Here is a 6,862-nt window from a genome sequence, read left to right as displayed (position 1 = left end):
CTTTTTTGGTGAAGAAAAAGTACACACTTTTGAGTGTGTAGTAGAAGAGTAGGCAAGCTTTGGAACATACTATAACGTCATACAGTTGCATCTTTAACAGATGCTTTGTCGCATAGTTACATGCGCCGTCACTGAAACTGGCCTGTCAATCATCTTGTCACAGTTAACATCTTCCACATTTAATTTTATCTAACTTCCTACCATATCGGAGTGAAAAGATGTAGCACATTGATCTGTGTGCCGTGGGGTCTTCATGCAGAGAACTCTGTCCATATTTTCTGCATTTAAAAGTTAATGAACAAATGGATATTTATAAAAGTTTACATTGATGTTGCAGATTTAATATAACACAGACAACATTAAATATTTTTTACAAGGTTAAATATTGATTATGGGCTGTCAGGGCCAAGCAAGGCCTTCTCTGCTGGCCCTATAAAAAATAAAATTGTGTGAAAAATATTTTTATTGATTATTAAGGTATCATTTGTGTAAGGTCCACAAAATTGCCTGTAATTTTGTTGAGGTTGAACTGGAATATCCTACATTAAAAAGTCACAGATAGTGCTTCCCTTTTGTTGAAAGACTTCACATCTGATTTGTAAGGAGCACTAGTGATAGATTCATCAACCAATTAAATTTTGAAGTTCAATGACGTTCCTCTGGGTCTAGCGATGTGCCCAGTGCGATGTGTCCAGTGTCAAACAGGAATAATAAAGGTATGAAAGTGAAATACAACAAAAAGAAAATGACAACCGCAGTCGCTGGCGCCTTCACCAGATCTTGTTGCCAATCTACTAAAAACGTCTTTTTCAAGGCGCTCTTTTGCAGAAAAAAGAGAAATAACTGAGAAATGAAGACCTACTACACCGAAAATGGATTCGCTAACAAAGGCCAGCAAAGCTTTTGTGTGCCATTTCAAAGATTGCAACTATGTGTGGCTAAAAGCTACTGTAGCACGGACCACAAGCTATTTTGTTGGCCATGTTTACATTTTAATTCAAGTAACGTAAAGGTACATGGCATGACAGATGCACAGATGAGTATTGACGAGTATTTTGTCATGCACATTGTTATGGAGGTGTACTGTATGTGCATTGATAATACTGTGGTGTGTAGATTTCTAGCATTTGTACAGTTTTCCTGCTGTGGATGCATCGTCATTTTAGAGTTACATTAATGTGAATAATGACCCATGTATTGGCAGATTACTTTTACTGATACATGTAGGGAAATTTAACCCAACCTAATCTAGCCTACTGTGTGAGATGAAATGTAGTTTACAGTTGCTTACTCAAGACCCTGACTGAAACCCCACGGTATGCCACAACTATTAGTAACTCAAACCTCTTTATCTAAACCTCTCATCCATCATGTTTGTAATATTTTTATGCTTTTCATTTGTGTTTGTAGTTCTCAACCGAATCATTTGTAAAAGCGCAATGGATTGTGGGTAATGTTAGCCACCAGAGTGTGCATTGATCCACACTTCAAAAATTTACCTGAAATATTGGACCATCTGGGGACTTCTGGCATACTCTTTTTCAACATACTATGATTTGGGACACACTAATTTGAATCTCACATACTATTTAAAATGGATAGTATGAACATTGGGGCAGGGTTGGTTGATGGAGTGTCACTCTTGATTTAAAAAAATATAAAAAATTGATTGGATGATTGGCTGGGTTCCCCCAATTTTGACATGGATCAATTCATATTGGAGTTGTTTCAGAATTGCTTCAGACACCGGTCCTGCTGTCGGCATTCCCCATAGTGTTCGCAAGAGGACACAGCATCTCGCTCCTTCTCAGGGAAGCACGGTTACATGCGTATCCCGAAATGTTAGCTGTGCTTCATCATCCTCCGCTTCTGCTGCTTCTTCTCGCTTTTCCTTTCACAGTGCACAAACACCTTCTTGTAGTTCTGACAAGAAAAGAGACTGTTATGAGCTTCAGCCTAGTTAGTAATGAGTTTTTGTGTAGCACTTTTCAAAAAAGCCTATCCATGTCCTGCAATGTCCACTAGAGGTCGCTATAATAACTTAAGAGATGGAAACTTGACAATGTTTGATTCTTTTTGGTGTATGCTCTAAAAATTCATTCTTTGTTTATTTTTGTATTTCTCTACTTAACAGTAGTGGAGATATTGTCTTGTCTACATACATATTATCATGCCTGCTTCTGTATTGCATTGGGTTTTCCCCATTTTTTTTATTTATTTATTCATCTTGTCCATTTTATTAAAAGCTGTTATACTGAGGCATTCAAGATCAGTTAGATCATTAAATGCTGTATCCAGGCTCTTAATTTTTAGTCTGCATCTCTTTTACATTTTATGTCTTTGTGAGTGTGCAGTTGTTTCCATATGATTCTGTAGTGATCTGCTTTTAACACTTAAAACTGTTATGTGTTCTCTCACACTGACTTCATGGGTCTCTCCTGCTTTCACTGTGATCTTCCCCACAGTGAGCTGTGGTCTTCCTCTGGGTCTCTCCTGCTTTCACTGTGATCTTCCCCACAGTGAGCTGTGGTCTTACTCTGGGTCTCTCCAGCTTTCACTGTGATCTTCCCCACAGTGAGCTGTGGTCTTCCTCTGGGTCTCTCCTGCTTTCACTGTGATCTTCCCCACAGTGAGCTGTGGTCTTCCTCTGGGTCTCTCCTGCTTTCACTGTGATCTTCCCCACAGTGAGCTGTGGTCTTCCTCTGGGTCTCTCCTGCTTTCACTGTGATCTTCCCCACAGTGAGCTGTGGTCTTACTCTGGGTCTCTCCAGCTTTCACTGTGATCTTCCCCACAGTGAGCTGTGGTCTTCCTCTGGGTCTCTCCTGCTTTCACTGTGATCTTCCCCACAGTGAGCTGTGGTCTTCCTCTGGGTCTCTCCTGCTTTCACTGTGATCTTCCCCACAGTGAGCTGTGGTCTTCCTCTGGGTCTCTCCTGCTTTCACTGTGATCTTCCCCACAGTGAGCTGTGGTCTTCCTCTGGGTCTCTCCTGCTTTCACTGTGATCTTCCCCACAGTGAGCTGTGGTCTTACTCTGGGTCTCTCCAGCTTTCACTGTGATCTTCCCCACAGTGAGCTGTGGTCTTCCTCTGGGTCTCTCCTGCTTTCACTGTGATCTTCCCCACAGTGAGCTGTGGTCTTCCTCTGGGTCTCTCCTGCTTTCACTGTGATCTTCCCCACAGTGAGCTGTGGTCTTCCTCTGGGTCTCTCCTGCTTTCACTGTGATCTTCCCCACAGTGAGCTGTGGTCTTCCTCTGGGTCTCTCCTGCTTTCACTGTGATCTTGCCCACAGAGAGCTGTGGTCCTCAGCTACTTTTGGCCCAAGGTATCATGGTCTTAACCGTGCTCCACATGTTGGCCCACAGGGTCTTCCCTCCCAGATGAAGCTCATTATCATCAGCTCACCGATGTCAGTATCTAGAGTGATGAGGAACGTAAAGGTCTTGTTACCTGAAATATCTTCAACACTGAGAAAGATGGAGGGGGAATTAAGTGATTGTTCAAGTTTACCTCATTCAATTTTTAGATTCCTATTATTCATGTGAAATGAGTTACTCTGATGAGAGCTCTCTGTGTGCTATGATGACTAAATTGAGTGGTTTCCCCTTGAAGCGGAGCATGTTACTTTGAGCTTTTAGAGCCCAGAACATAAAACATTGATGTTCTTCGTCCCAAATGTTATCAAGCGGTCTTTCATTGAGGAATCTTTGGCTTACTGTTAAAATCAAGCTTCTGCTACTGTCACATTAATTTAAACTTTTATTTATGAACTAACCATACTTAATAATTGTACTTATACTTATTTTTATGTTCTTGTAATTATACACTACCAAATGGATGCTTTGTAGGCTTTATTTTGGTTGTAGCAGAAGATGATTAAGGGCAAAAAGCTTTTTAAATGGCAGAAACCTCAAATGTATCTATAATATGATATGGATGATGATGAGAAAGTCATTACAAAGCTCATTAAGGTGATGATGTTCTCTTAAGATTCAGCTGCTGATATCAATATGAATTGCATGCTCACAGCGTTATGGGTAAATGTTCACTTTCACCCAGTGTCCAGGTTTAGAGAGACTGTGAAGGTGGGCTCCATCTTATCAGTTTGTCTGATGAACTGGATCCTGATTTGATAGTGAAACACTAATGGGAAGGAAAGTGATGGTAGATTAGAACAGATTATATTTTTGCAAAAATAACTTGGAAACAATCAAATACAAGTAATCAGAGAAATTAATTGCACAAAACAAATTATTCTTAATCAGTAACAATATCTTTTTTTTTGCTTGCCAATAAAGTGTCTGAACATACTTAAAAACATTTAACAAGCTTAAAACATTTTTTTTTTGCAGGTTTTCTTTTTAAAATTAAATAGTATATCCCTTTATATGTTTTTTTGTTTGTTTGTATGCATTTATTTATTTATTTTTTACATAAGAGTAGGAATTGACTGCTTTGCACTTTTTTGAATTGTTATAGCTGTTTCTCACATTTATATGGCATGTGTGAAACACGGGTTTTGAGAAACAGTCTCTTGCTTGTGCCCGTGCGGACTTTCTTGATGTCATAACCCAAAGTGTTACAGCGGTTCTTTCGGCAGTCCAGACAGTAGCCTTTATCGAAAGTGGTGTTGTCGCTGCACTTGTAGGCAATAATCTGCTTGTCTTTGTTCAACAGGGAGTCAATGAAGAGATGCACAGTGCACTCATGGGCACACTTTACTGTATGCTCAAAACCTGAAGTTAGATGGACACAACGTAAGATTAATCAACAGTAAATAATCATAGATTCACTTGTTTAGCTTACCACATGCGCCTGTCTAGACTTACTGTGGTGAGTTAGCAGTGATGGCAACGCTCGGCTAAATTGTGAAGCCATATACACACAATGATACAAATGATTTGTGTCAGTTAGATTTTTGTTTTTTTAAAGAAATTAATTTATTTTTTTTCGGTAAGGACACGTTAATCAAAAGTGACAGTAAGGACATTTATAATGTTACATTTAATTCTGTTCTTTTGAACTTTTTATTCATCAAAAAATTATTATACAAATTGAAGTATGAAAACATATTACTGTTTTACTGTATCTTTTATCTATCAAATGCAGTCTGGGTTTAAGAGACTCAAAGAAAAATCATACTGACCTCAAATTTAATTAACTATCTTTCCCCTGTTCATTTTTACAGTTACAGATGTCCCACCCTTGCAGTGTGCCTGTCCGAGTCATGGACTCATCAGTGTGAAGCTGATAAAAAAATAAAGATTTTGGGTCTGTCTTTCTGCTTCAGGTTTTCCCATAGGGATTTGTAATTGCAAGAAGGCATATCTCAGTAGGACAGAGGAACTGAACATCTGAAACAATTAAGTTAATCAGGATCACAGCTGCTATTATGTGTCTATGCCTTTCATCAGGAAAGTTGTTGTTACAGTATTGATTAGCCATTCTCACAGTGCCAGTAATGGGATGCTTTGAATGGATTTCATTCTCAACTTAATGTGACATTTAAGATATGAGGATGAACCTGTTCCTTCCGCTCTCTATGTTCATAAATTGATCCATTTATTTATCAATCCAAGGAAGTCACCAATAATCCCATACTGGGCTAAATGTACATAAATGTTTTGCATGTGTAGCTGGCACCCTGGTTGAAATGATCCTCCATTGGGATAGAAGTCAAAGTGTGCAAGGGGCTGTTTGATGCCAACACTGAGTCCCATGTGCTCTTGGGTAAATGTATGGATGGCATCCACAAACCTAGCATCCTCAGGTGAGAGTCTTTCGGTATGAGACATTCCCTCAAACAATAGACCCACAGGACCAAACCCTGCTACATGAACAAGACAAACTTAAACTGAAGGAAGGAATTTGCAGAGAATGAAGTTCAAGTTTAAAGTTTTTATTTTCTTATTCATATAGCACCATTGTTTAGTGATACATTCACAATGCTGACAAGACTGTCTCACCAGTAATTCTTCCCAAGGTTTTCCCTGAAACTGCTAGGTTACTCCCAGTAAACCCAGATATATGAGCTCCCAGGCTGTAGCCAATCAAATGCACTTTTCCTAAAGGGACTTGTTTGAAATCCTGTTAGGGACACTCACATATTAATGCAATGTAGTTGCCTAAGTGTTTTTAAATATTTTTGAAATAATAAAATGTTCCGTTAGCAAACAAAGCTATACACACTACATTTGTTGTGTATATATATATATATATGTTATATGTTATTTTAAATTGTTTTTACAGATTTTCTTATCAAGTAAATAAGAGTATTTTCTTTCAAAAGCATAAAAAGATAAATTACTAACCCCAGCCCAAACCCCTCTGCAATCTACTGAAAGTCAATCAGTTCCATATAAGATGTAAGGATGGTAGTGTGTATTCCCCTGGGGAATAAATTCTGCCTCCATATCTGTAACGAGATTAGTATTCCCAAAGTAACCCTCACCTCCAGCCATCTCAGCAGGTGGGCAATGTCCTGTCCCACAGTGTGTGTGTTCTGCACAGATATAGTGCTGGTGTGCCAGAGTCAGCCAGTCTGCAATCACTACATTGATGCTTCCCTCTGAGCACTTTAGTGCTGATGCCAGCCTGGAAATCCAGTTCTCCATCATTCCGTCCATCTACAGCACAAGGGAGGAGTTTTGTCTGTAAGTCAATTTTGCATTAACCAGATTAGAAATAACTCTGCTTAGCTGTTTGCAGTCAATGCCAAGGTCTTTATGAGCTTATGTACATTTGAACTATTGATCTGTTTTTATATTAAATCAACGAACTCAACATACCAATCAGCCATGAATGATGATAGCCAGAGGATGACTGCTATTGAAACCACAAGCATCCAGTGTGTGAGGTTTGAAG

At 39.1% G+C, this 6,862-nt stretch overlaps 1 pseudogene; it reads right to left on the bottom strand.

Annotated features, from left to right (window-relative positions):
- Positions 1-3,303: 3,303 nt before the first annotated feature.
- LOC132098700 (hepatic triacylglycerol lipase-like) lies at positions 3,304-6,624 on the bottom strand (annotated as a pseudogene).
- Between the last annotated feature and the right edge of the window lie 238 nt (positions 6,625-6,862).

The sequence above is a fragment of the Carassius carassius genome, chromosome 2, assembly GCF_963082965.1.
Source record: "Carassius carassius chromosome 2, fCarCar2.1, whole genome shotgun sequence".
Lineage (NCBI taxonomy): Eukaryota > Metazoa > Chordata > Actinopteri > Cypriniformes > Cyprinidae > Carassius > Carassius carassius.
The sequence above is the reverse complement of the archived record's forward strand: the minus strand, read 5'-3'. Positions and strand labels throughout refer to the sequence as shown.